The following is a 13,142-nucleotide window of genomic DNA, read 5'->3' as shown; positions in this document are numbered from 1 at the left end:
TATGAAAATCTGCCCAAATGCAGCCACTGTATGCATCTTCGGGGTGGAAAATCTCAATTTGCACATGCTCAGTAGAGCCTTGCTAGAGTTTGGCAGCTAAATTTTCTGATGATTCCATTCACACTGAGCATGCTCACAACTCCTATATGACACCCAGACTGCACATGACCCAGCCCCACAGGAGGACTGAGCATGCTGCAGCCAGAGATGTAGGGGCCAGCAGAACTTTTCCTAAAATTGCTCCCCCAGGCAATCAGGGACAGTTGTGGCACCAGAACTGAGAGCAGAGTCCGATCCTGGGCTCCCAATGCCCCCATGCTGGCAGCACCAAGAAGGAAGCTACCTGCTTTGAATGTAGAAGGATGAGGAAGGGTGGGAAGAAAGGGGCAGGGGGGAAGATAGGCCTGGAGGAGCCAGTGAGCGGAGGGGAGAAACAGGATCCAGGGGATAGGTGGGTTTGGCTTGAAGCAGAAGGGGTGTGTAGTGCGGCAGCTGCCCCACTTTGAAGAACAGGGGTTAAAAGCAGCCCTGGGGAGGGCTGCGGCTGTGAAAGGCGAGGCTGAATGGAGTGGAGCAGGGCTGGGAGAAGGCCAGAGGAACTCCAGTCTGAACCCACCCCCCCAGGCTCCAGACCTTGCTAAAGGCCAGGAAAGGTACTGGGGCTACAGAAGTGTAGCCTGGGAATAGGCAGAGGCGGCTGGTCCAACCCCATCTGGCCAATGATGAGTGGTTTACAGACTGCCGTCTGTCCCAGGGAGCAGGGGATAGATAGTAGCCACTGAGGCAAGGTGGGGATAGAGGGTTGAGGGTTCCCCTGGGTGGGGAGACCCAGATTGTGGGTCACTAGTGGGGGCAGAACCCTGACATAGAGGGGCACTGGGGTCCGGGAGGGAGACGGGAGCCAGTGGCAAGTGAGACACCGGCCTGTGCTCCAGGCTGGAAGAGCTAATTCCCAGGATGACCAGCAGAAGGCGCTGCACCAGTGAGTCTTGCATTGCTACAGGGTGGGGGGCAATACCAAGATGAGAAGGATGGAGAAGAGCAGAGGGATGGGGGTAAGGGAGGGCAATGACAGGCTAGGGGCACGGGATCTATAAGCTGTACACCACACTGCCCTCCAGAAGAGAACTCAAGAGTCACGAATCTCACCATTCCTCTGCCATCAGCAAATGTCTGCAAAACCCACTGGCAAAGGGTGTGTCTCATCCTACTCTAGTTACTGGTCCACACGGAGGATAACAGCCTTCCACTGCTACCCACTATGCTATTAGTTCAAGTGGCTGAGGTCTATGTGGTAGTTCTAATGGTCTGGACCCTACTGACGTCCCAAGCTGGGAGTCAATATGTTTCCACACTAACTAATTTCTGAGGGGGGGATTCTAATTAGGGAAATGACATCCCAAAAATATGTGACCAGAACATTAAAGTTGCAAAGTCAATTTAAAAATTAGGAAATTCCAGAATTAAGGTGGCATGTGCAATTTAACTCAGTGTCTTCAGGTCCGTGCATTAAGATACAGTCTTTATACTATTTTTTTTGCACAGGACCCCTGCCTCATTCTGTGCACAGGAAGGATCTGCTCTGGGGACACATCAGGGGTGTGAAGCGAAGGAGGCCGTTGTCTGTAGGATCCCTGCCTCATTAGTTGCACAAGTTGGATGGTGTGTCATGAACAAGGCAGGAGATGGCTTGAATAGAGAGGATGGTCTAGAGTTAAGGAAGATGAATGCTGCCCTGGAGAACTGGATTCGATGCCTACCTCTGCCCTGTGTGAGGCTGGGCAAATCACTTCAACCAAACCTTGCAGAGTGGGTCATTCACTGAAGTTCCCTATTTTCTGGGTTCCCCATAAGAAACAGCTCAGCTCTGATTTGCCAGAGTGCTGAGCACTCAAATGCAATTGAAATTAATGGGAGTTGTGCATTGAACATAGAATTATAGGACTTGAAGGGACCTCAAGAGGTCATCTAGTCCAGTCTCCTGCACTCATGGCAGGACTAATATTATCTAGACCAATGGTGGGCAACGTGCAGCCCGCCACCTCCTGCAGCTCCCATTGGCTGGGAATGGTGAACCGTGGCCAGTGGGGACTGCGGGGGGGCCGTGCTTGCAGATGGTCAATGTTCATAAAGTATCTCTCAGCCTGAAATCAGCTTAACCTGATATGCCGCATGTGGCCCATGGGCCGCAGATTGCCCACCACTGATCTAGACCGTTCCTGACAGGTGTTTGTCTAACCTGCTCTTAAAAATCTCCAATGATGGAGATTCCCCAACCTCTCTGGGCAATTTATTCCAGTGCTTAACTACCCTGACAGTTAGGAAGTTTTTCTTAATGTCCAACCTAACCCTCCCTTGCTGCAATTTAAGCCCATTGCTTCTTGTCCTATCCTCTGAGGTTAAGAAAAACAATTTTTCTTCTTTCTCCTTGTAACAGTCTTTTACATACTTTAAAACTGTTATCATGTCCCCTCTCAGTCTTCTCTTTTCCAGACTAAACAAACCTAATTTTTTCAATCTTCCCTCATAGGTCATTTTTCTAGACCTTTAACAATTTTTGTCACTCTTCTCTGGAATCTCTCCAGTTTGTCCACATCCTTCCTGAAATGTGGCACCTAGAACTGGACACAATACTGTAGCTGAGGCCTAATCAGAGCGGAAGAATTATTCTCATATCTTGCTTACAACACTCCTGCTAATACATCCCAGAATGATGTTTGCTTTTTTTGCAACAGCATTACACTGTTGACTCATATTTAGCTTGTGGTCCACTATGACTCCTTCTGAGGCAGTCACTTCCAATATAATATAATAAAGTGCTCTGGAAATTCAAGGCGAATGGGTCTCAGTTAATAGATTAATATTTTGGCCTTAATCTCCCTGTACATCAGGCCCCCAGCTTTAAACTGGGGATAATGATACCACCTCAGAAAAACTGATTGTTTGTGAAACACTCAAACACTAGGGTAAGAGCTCCAGAGAAACAGCCGGAGGAAAAGCATAGTTCTGTGCAGAGTGCAGGGTTTGGATGGTGTGTGGTAAATAAGGCCAGACACTGAATGAGGAGGAAAAATACTGACTAGAGATGTAAATATCATTTAAAAATGTAACCTTTTAAACAATTAAAATTATATCATTTAATCGGTTAACCGATTCAAGGGAGAGGGGTTGGGGTCACTCTGTCCGGCCAGCCTGGGGCTGGGGGTTAATGGTTAGGGTGGGCTAACTGGTAAGATTAATGTTAACTGATTAACCATTTAATATTTTACATCCCTAATACTGACTGACTATCTCCCTGCTCACTAAATGAGGCAAGGCATGTGGTAAAAGAGAGTTTGTGACACTGTAATTAAAGACTAGATCATCATCCAGACGCACAAGCAGCCTTAATTCTGGCATTTCCTAACTCTGCATACTTGACTGCGCTCCTAATAATGTTCTTTTCACATCTTCTTTTGGGGATGTAACTGCTAGTCTGAGGCTGCTCGTTAGCGATCCCATATAGAGAGTATCAGCTATGCTGTGGTGCGATTCAGTGTCCGGAAAAAGAGGGGGATACTGAAGTTTATGGGCATGAAGATCTTTCATTGCATATGCACCAGTGTAGTAGGATTTGTTCTAGTCATAATGGCCCTGATTCAGCCACCTAATTCACACTGAGTAGTACTTACATACGGCGTCCTATTGACAACAAATGCTTGGCAGAATCAGGCCCCTTATTTGTATCCCTGTCGGTAACAATAAAGCGGAGCAAGAAGAGCATTGCAGCAATTGCAAGGTATGGAGTCAATACCGCATAAAGGTTTTCATCTCCAGTACTTACTCCAGGCAAAGCTTGTTCATTTTTTCCATTGCTCTTATATGCTCATTAGACACAGAACAGCCTGTGGCACAAACATGTGCCCTGGACACAGAGTGTGCCCTGAGTTAATTACAAAATTACCCTTTGTGCAGGGCCTAGTTGTGAAAACCAAAACTGAAAACTGCCCTATTTGTGCATCAATGGGCTTGCACTCCCAGCTTTGCTGAGTGAGTGAACCTTCTAGTCTTGCTGCTGAGTTTCCAAATCTCAGTGTCGAAAGCATGACTGGGGAAAAATAGTTCTTCAAAAGCACAGCGGTGTGTTAGTGTCACTGACAGCTCTGCGGTGGCAAGCGGTAACCGGGAGCGCTGCCGGGGATAAGCCACTACGGAACAGACTTCATCACCATGGCTTTGAACTGTTCTCAACGGCCCAGAGAGCCCTGCACTGCACTTCCAGCCACGCTCAAACCCATTGACCCAGCCAGCTCTTCGGGTAAGGAGGCTTTGATGCAATTTCCGTCAGAGCCTGTCAGTGCTGCCCTAGAGATGGCTGCTGAGTCACCCGTCACCAGCGTGGAAGAGAAGGTGCTCCGTATGCTTGCTGCTCAGGAGTTAGTGTGTGAGTCTGAGCCTCTCCCGGGGTAACATGCAGCACTCACTCTGGACTCGGGGGTAGGCCCCACTGAGACCTGGCTTATGCCACTTCTCTATTCCACTGAACCCCTATGCCCGCTTATTGGCTTCATTGCATTGACCACAAGAGGGAATTGCTCTCCAAAGAGAGTCCTGTGATGCTTTTGTAGTGAAGTGTTTACTAAGGAGAGAAACCAAGTGCAAAGAGCGGTGGAGATGCTACTTAACAGCTCGGCCATGTAAGTGTCCACAGCACTTCCCCCCCGGCTGTCCTGGCTCCAATGCTTGTGCGTCAGACCTCGAAGTGGCCACGAATCTCAGACGAGACAAATGGCAGGATCCAAATGACAAGGGGCTGGAGAATGCACTGTTCCCCCCCACCAAAAAAATGTAGTTCCCCATTTGTTAATGAGATGATTCCCCCCCCCCCACTTCACATACAGCTGCAATAAACCTCTCTCTAAAAATGATCAGACACCTCCACAAGCATCTCCTCCACCTCTCTGGCACCCTTCTCAGTGCTACAACTGGGCTGCAAGGACAATTCCAGCTCCGAGTAGCACTTCCCTGGAGGAAAGGCTACCCACCCTAGTGCGATTCACCTGTGCAACGACCAGAATTGCGGGCCTCATGCCAGGGGATACCGGGTATACCCAGGAGGAACTTGCTGAAAAGGAGGGGAGGCGCAGGCAAAGCCATGGCTCTGGCCCCTCCATGGCATGCACAGTGGTATTATACTGAACCCTTTAAAGGGGTGGTACAAGGGTTGCCACCTCCAGAGCACCTCCGGGTAGCACAGGGTGGCCCTGCAGCATCCCTGCCTCTGTTTCCCCTCACTAGGTTTTTCTGTCTCTTCCAGAGATTCATGTGGCTCAGCCCTCCAGTGAGGTCACTCTCCAAGTTCAACCCCCTTTGGGGGCACTCAATGTTCACAATAAACACCACCTTTGACAGTGGTCCCAAATGAACACAAAGGGTTTTCCTGCCCTCTCTGGACTCAACGGGCAGTTCTCACTCTATGCAGAGTGCTGGCTCGACCGGCTCTTCCATGCTGGAAGTCTACCTTCTTCTAGGGCCAGCCTACAGCTTCCCCCCTTCTTCCCTAGACTGGGAAAAGTCAGCCACCACTGCCTCAGCTCCCCAGGCCTCTTGTGGAACAAGGGCCCCAGCACTGCCTCCCTGGAGCCCAGAGCTTCTCCCAGCCCACCACAGGCGCTGACTGCACTCGGGTAACGCTTTTGTGCAGGGCCCCCTCCTGGGCTTCCTCCCATTTTAAGTCCTACACGCAGTGTAGGTGTGGCAGGGTGGGGGCTAATTGAACAGGGCTGGCTAGTCCTGGGTCTAGCGTTGCCAGGCTGGTTTTCGACTGGAATGCCTTGTCAAAAAGGGACCCTGGCAGCTCCAGTCAGCACTGCTGACTGGGCCGTTAAAAGTCCGGTCAATAGGGGAGAAGGGCAAAGGCAGGCTCCCTGCCTGCTGTGGCTCTGCGCAGCTCCCAGAAGCAGTGGCATGTGCTTCTCTGGCTCCTATGCATAGGGACAGCCAGGGGGCTCTGCGCGCTGCCCCCACCCCAAGCACCAGCTCTGCAGCACCCAATGGCCAGGAACCATGGCCAATGGGAGCTGCAGAGGTAGCACCTGAGGACGGGACAGAACGCAGTGCCACCTGGCTGCACTTCTGCATAGGAGCCAGAGGGGCGACACGCAACTGCTTTCGGGAGCTGCCTGAGGTAAGCACTTCCTGGAGCCTGCACCCCTCACCCCCCAATGCCCCAACCCCTTTCCCCAGCCCAGAGCCCCCTCCTGCAACCCAAACTCCTCAGCCCCAGCTCTACCACAGAGTCTTCACCCCCAGCTGGAGCCCTCACCCCCCACACACACACCCTGCCCCAGCCCAGAGCCCCCTCCCATGCTCCAAACCCCTCAGCCCTAGCCAAGAGCCCTCTCCTGCACCCCAAACCCCTCAGCCCCAGCCCTACCGCAGGGTCTGCAACCTCAGCTGGAGCCCTTACACACCCGGCCCCAGCCCAGAGCCCCCTCCCACACTCTGAACCCCTCAACCCCAGCCTGAAGCCCCCTCCTGAACCCCAAATCCCTCATCCCTGGCCTGCACCCCCAGATGGAGCCCTCACACACCCCCACCCCAACACCCTGCCCTAGCTCCGAGCCTCCTCCTGCACCCTGAATCCCTCATTTCTGGCCCCAGCCCAGGGCCTGTACCCCCTCAAACACCCCAACCCCCTGCCTCAGCCTGGGGCCCCCTCTAATACTCTGAACCCCTCGCCTCCACCCCCAGGCCTAGGGTGACCAGGCATCCAGTTTTCGACCAAAACACCCGGTCGAAAAGAGGCCTTGTCGGCTCCTGGTCAGTGGTGCTGTGGGGCTAAGGCAGGCTCCCTGCCCCCGTGCTGTGCCCTGGAAGTGCCCAGCAGGTCCGGCTCCTAGATGAGGGGTGCCATGGGGCTCCATGCACTGCCCCCACCCCAAGCACCGGCTCCATGGGCAATGGGAGCTAGCAGGCGGTGCCTGTGGATGAGAGCAGTGCACAGAGCCTCCTGGCCCCCCCGCCTAGGAGCTGGACCTGCTGCTGGCCACTTCTGGGGGGCAGCGTGGTGCCAGAACAGGCAGGGAGCCTACCTTAGCCCCACAGCACCACTGACCAGGAGCCATCTGAGGTAAGCCTGCACCCCAACCCCAAGCCCCTGCCTTGAGCTCCTCCCACAACCCAAAGCCCCCTCCTACACCCCAAACCGCTCATCCCCAGCCCTACCCCAGAGCGTGCACCTCCAGCTGGAGACCACACCTCCCCCTGCACCCCAACCCCCTGCCCCAGCCCTGACCCTTCCCACACCCTGAGCCCTTATCATCAGCCCCAGCCCAGAGCCCATACCTCCTCCTGCACCCCAACCCCCTGCGTCAACCCACAGTCCCTTCCCACACTCCAAATCCCTCAGTCCCACCCCCAGCCTGGACCCCTCTCCTGTACCCCAGAGCCCGCACCCACTCCCACACCCCAATCCCTTGCCTCAACTTGCAGCCCCCTCCTGCACTCTGAATCCCTCGGCCCCACCCCGCAGTCTGGAGCCTCCTCCTGCATCCCAAACCCCTCATCCCTGGCCTCACCCCAGAGCCCACCCCCTCAGCTTGAGCCCTTACACCCCAGCTCCCTGCCCCAGCCTGGAGCCCCTTCTCGCACCCTGAACCCCTCATTTCTGCCCACACCTCAAAGCTCGCACCCCCAGTTAGAGCCCTCACCCCCTCCTGCACCCAAACCCCATGCCCCAGCCCAGTGCAAGTGACTGAGAGTAAGGGAGAGCAAGCCACCGAGAGAGGGGGAATGTAGTGAGTGGGGGCGGGGTCTTGGGGAAGGGGCGGGGCAGGGTCTCAGGGAAGGGGCGTGGCTAGGGTGTTCGGTTTTGCGCAATTAGAAAGTTGGCAACCCTAAAAGCACCAGAAGGATAAACCTTTCCGAACCACCTAGGAGACACTTTTGTCAATGGAATCTCTTCAATGCAAATCTGCAAAGAATCTGTGGCTGAGTCAAACACAAGTTATTGGACTCCAAGCAGGCATCACACTTGGTGAAATTCTATGGCAAGGGATCAGGCTAGATAATCACAATGGCCCCCTTGAAATTACACTCAATGGGATTAAAAACAAGGTAACTGATACGCAGGGCCGTCCTTAGGCATAGGCAGAATAGGCAAATGTGTAGGGCCTCACTCTGCCTGTGGGCACCACTCTGCAGGCAGCCCAGACAGATGGGAAGCAGTGGAGCACGTAAGAGCAGGGCTGCTGGGTCCTAGAGAGAGCAGAATGCTGCACGGTCTGAGGAAGGGGATTGGCTGCTGGGGTCTCTGGGAAGGGGAGGGAGTAGGGGTTGGGGAAGGAGCTCAATCTAGTGTGAATCTTTCCCCCAGCTGAGGTGAAGCAGGATTTGTGGCTTGGAACCAGTATCCTTTTTGTTGTCCCATAACATCCTTCTTTCTCCCCCCTGCCCACCGGAGCACCCCCACCTTTCTCCCTCCTCGCCCAGGAGCATCCTCTCTCTCTCTCCTACCTTCTAGGGTGGGTGGGCGAGGTGCTGGGGGTAGGTAGGGGGAAAGGCTGCTGGCTGCTGCTGAGCATGAAAGTGAAAGTAACTCACTTCTCGAGCGAGCCAGGATTGGAATTCACACAGGGCTGGCTGGGTAGCCAGATGTGTGAAAAATCAGGATAAGGGGATGGGGTCAGTGATAGATATCGCTATTTTTAGGGAACATCCATTTTGGGGTCTTTTCTTATTAGGCTCCTTTTACCACACCCCATCCTGTCCTGATTTTTCCACTTCTGTTGGTCCTCTAGTGGGAGTAATTGTGCTATATAAGACAAGCCAAGTATGAGACTTCCCTATAAAATCGGAATCTGGATTGGCCACCCTAGCTGGGGCGGCCTCTCCCCGGCTGGCAGTGGCCTGGCATCCATCTCATTCTGGGGGTAGCTGCACAGGGCAGGATGAGCTGCTGATGCTCCATGTGCCCCGCTCCCTGAGATAGATGCGTGCAATTCACCATGGTCCGTAAGGCTGTGTGTGGTGCCTTGGCAGTGTGAATTGACTTGGGGTTATGTCTGCTGCTGTATTGCACTCTGCACCCAAGAGGTGGATCTTGGAGAGTCTGCAGTTTTCACCTATTCCTTCTCTACGTCAGCTGTTGTGACCAGAGTAGCTGGCGGATGTGACCAAGCATGAAAAGCCAGTACTGTGGCTGTTGCCATTTAGATGTCTTTAACAACTTTGTTTGCCAACAAAATCTTTGGCCAAACAATCCTGAATCCAATTTCAAATATTTTTTTTTAAAAAAATCAATATCTTAGCCAAAAACAGAAAATTAAGTTTTGATAATTATTAGTGACAGGTTTGGTTGGAGGCAGGGAGTGGACCAGTTTTCATCAGAGAAACAAAAAATGTTGACTGACTTTCCTATAGCCGTTACTCCTGATAAGAGCTCTCCAACAACTGTAATATGCTCATCTCCTTACTAGTGTATAAAGCAGGGGTCGGCAACCTACGGCACAGTGTCAAAGATGGCAGGTGAGCTGATTTTTTGATGGTATGAAGTGGCAGTCTGAGCGGCTCAGCCCATCACTGCTCTGGGGTTCCGGCTGCTGCCTATTGCCAGCTGGATACCACAGGCCCCACTCAGCACCTGCTGCTGGCCTGGGGACCCCAAGGAACCCAGGCTGGCAGTGGGCTGAGCAGGCCAGCTGAACCACTCAACCTGCTGTCAGCCTGGGGTTCCATTCACCCAGCCGGCAGTGGGTGAGTGGGCTGGTAGCAGGCTGAGCAGGGCCGGTGGGGGTTGAGTGGCTCAGTCTGCTGCCAGTCTGGGGTGCCAGCAGCACTCAGCCTACTGCTACTCTGGGTTCGGGCTGCCGCCCCTTGCCAGTCAGGAGCTCAGCCGCCAGCCCACTATGCCTCCTGCAGCCTGGGTGAGCAAATCCCAGGCTGGTAGGCGGCTGAGAGGAGGTTGGCAGCCGGGATCCGGCTGGCAGGAGTTGGTGGTCAGAACCCCGAGACCAGCAGCGGGCTGAGCAGGGCCTGGGATCCTTGTCTAGGGTTCCAGCCATCAGCCCGCTTAGCCCGCTGCCGGTTTGGGGTTTCATTTACTCAGCTGGCAGTGGCCTGAGCAGGACTGGTGGCCAGGACCTCAGATAATAATAGAACAACAATTTCCATGTGCAAATGTGACACGAGTTTCAAGGAAAAAAGGAAAAATGGAATATGAAGGAGCAGATGAGCCATAGACGATCCAGAAAAGAAATTTGAGGTTGAAGTTTTTAATGTTGTGATGGATAAAGCAGTATCTGCTGTTGATGAAAGGTTTAATACTGTCAAGTACACCATGAACAGTTTGGATTTTGTATGACATAACTATAATTCAACGAAATAGGAAAACAAGAGCAACTAATGACAAAGTGCAAGAACCTAGAGAGCCTCCTGAAGCACGGTGATGTTTTGATTTAAATGGACTTGAACTGTACGAAGAATGAGTACACTGTCATCAATGTTGCCACATGCAAAATCGGTGATGGACATTGTACAGTTTATTCATACCCGCACACTTGTTGACATATATCCTAATGTGTACATTGCCACTCGTATTCTTACTGACAATTCCTGTAGCAGTAGCTTCAGGAGACCGGAGTTTCTCAAAACTAAAGCTCATTAAAACTATCTCCGCTCTACAATGAGTCAGGAACGCTTAACTGGTCTTGCTGTTCTTGCAATCGAACAAGACACGACTTTGTCTTTGTCATACGATGACATTATTACTGATTTTGCAGCCAAAAAAGCCAGAAAGTTGCTTTTAATTAAAAACAAATCTTTGTTTCAATACCTCTTCATATAAATTTCCAATAAAATTTTGAATAAATTAAAAATATATATTTTTGCATCATTCTGTCAAATCAGATTTTTTCTATAGTGCTGCTACTTTAGTGCTAGTCATCAGCATTACAGTGTGCTTAATTAAGTTAAACTGGTTTTAATAACGTGAATGTGGCAAGTTTTCCAATACTGTAAGCTTATGTTTGTGTTGCTAAGAGCAGATCAGGCACAGGGGCACCTGTTTAATAATCTTGCCTAGGGCACCATAAATCCTAAGGCTGGCCCTGCTGATACGTCACAAAAATAAGTGTGAACGTGGATCTTGGTCCGATGCAGGGGTTCCCAGCGGGGCACCCAGAGGGATCATTTCTTAGCCCAGTCAGACTGGAAGTGTTTCTGCAAGACAGACTAAGTTCTGTACTCCATGCAGGAGTCACTGGGTGAAATTTTCTGGCCTATGCTAAGCTGGACAGCAGACTAGACCATCATGGTCCCTTCTCGCCTTGAAATCTACGATCCTAAGCACAGGAAGGAATTGTAGTTGCAAGATATTCTGACTCACGAGCAGAGACATGCACATGATGAGAGCTATTTTCATTCTGTTGTATCAAATGAATCGCCTGCAAGCAGAGGGCAGGCTGCAAAGATTGTAGCAGTGTACCTCAAAAAAACAACAACCACCCTAGTCATTTTACTAACTGCAGCTGAAGTAGGTAGAGACTTCTACAAGCAAATGAGACTGTGATACCGTTTGCTGAAGGCAAGTTTAACCTCCCTTTTCAACAACAAGCCATTTTTAAGGAGCGTGCTGACTCATTTTAATCCATGTAGCCCACGCACTCAAGTTACTGTACCCAAGAGATAGGGCAGCACTCTTCCTCTTGTTATGCCATAATTCGGGGGAGGGGGGTTCTTTCTCTTTCTCTCTCTTTTTTTTAAACAAAAAAAACAAAACCAAGTTACCAAAAATGCTTGTCATGTGACCTGTGATACAGTAAATGAAACTGGGTCTACAGTAAGTAGATAGGCTTGAAAAACAACATTTCCAGCAGAAGATGAGCACCAGCATTTTGCTTAGCATCAAACTCAGTCAATTACCAACATGGGAAATATAAATGCAGCCTTCAGTAATCTATAAAGGTCTAATCACATTGCTCACTCGCTCGCTCTCGCGCAGCAGCTTTACACCATTATATTTGATGGTACAACACACTCAAATTACTGACTTGTGTCTCTGCATTTGGATAAAATGACAAAGAATATATGTAGCACACAGTGTGAGGCAAAGCTCACAGAAGTCAATGGGAGACTTCAGTTGATTTCAGTGGGCTTTGGATCAGGTCTCCACTGAAACACAGTTATATATTAAATGTACATATGTTGCATTTCTGTCCATTCTTGAATGAAAAACTTGCACTAAAAGCAGGCAGCCCAACAACAGAAGTTACCCTCCCTGAATGTAGAATGAAACAGCAAACTTCAGCCCCCTCCTCCCCTTGGCTTGTGCAATAACCCACATCAAACTGAGCTCAACTTTTGAACTTAATGGCTTCTTGATCAGTTTTCTTTACCATCTAACACAGCCAACTGCTCGGTCTACAACAAGCAGCTACAAGCTGTAATGAATCCAGTGCATTCATTATTAGGAAAACTCACAAATCAAAAGTACATCTGCCAATGGTATATGGATGAAAAAAAAAAACCCACACCAAACCAAACAATTCCATCCTGCTAACATTTCAGTGCACTGAATACATCAGTTCTGTGTCCCAGTGGGGCAAAGCTAACCCCACATTAGATTCTAATACATACTGCAAAATTATCACCAATACAAAACGGACAGAAATATACTCACCAGGAGCTGTTTTCCCCCTCACTTTCCTACGAGGAGGGTGCCTATGAAGACACATATCTAGATTCTAAATATATTTTCTTTTGATTTAAAAATCAAGAAGTACTAGCTACACAGACATAATATCTCTTATTTCCCTCCATTAAGCAATGATGTCCAAAATGTTTAAGAGGGAAAAAAAACCCTCAATCTTCATTCTCATTGGAACAAAATTACTCATGCTGACTCACCAACCACTACTTCCTCTAGCTTCATTCTCTTCATACTTCTGAGTATGACTGGTCAATTTATCAGGTCCCTATCACAACTTCTGCTCTTCCAGGAAGAATAGCCTTTAATGACACCATGGGTGGGAAATGTTTTGTATACTCTTTGAACAGATACTGCTGCCTCTTCTGTTTCTACAAAAGCCAGGGAATCACCTCCAGAGGAAACAGTAATGAATGATAAAGTAAACATCAGAAACAGAGAATGAGAGTTTGTGAGT

At 50.3% G+C, this 13,142-nt stretch overlaps 1 long non-coding RNA gene across 5 annotated transcripts in view; it reads right to left on the bottom strand.

Moving 5' to 3' along the window:
- Window positions 1–12,910, bottom strand: part of LOC116819120 (uncharacterized) — a 198,243-nt gene extending 185,333 nt beyond the window's left edge. For all 5 annotated transcript variants that reach the window (XR_012655648.1, XR_012655649.1, XR_012655650.1 and 2 more), the window contains exon 1: window positions 12,659–12,910. This is a non-coding gene — a long non-coding RNA (uncharacterized LOC116819120). The remainder of the gene's footprint in view (window positions 1–12,658) is intronic.
- Between the last annotated feature and the right edge of the window lie 232 nt (window positions 12,911–13,142).

The sequence above is a fragment of the Chelonoidis abingdonii genome, chromosome 3 (assembly GCF_003597395.2).
Source record: "Chelonoidis abingdonii isolate Lonesome George chromosome 3, CheloAbing_2.0, whole genome shotgun sequence".
In the NCBI taxonomy this organism is placed as follows: domain Eukaryota; kingdom Metazoa; phylum Chordata; order Testudines; family Testudinidae; genus Chelonoidis; species Chelonoidis abingdonii.
This window is presented reverse-complemented; position numbering and strand designations above follow the sequence as displayed.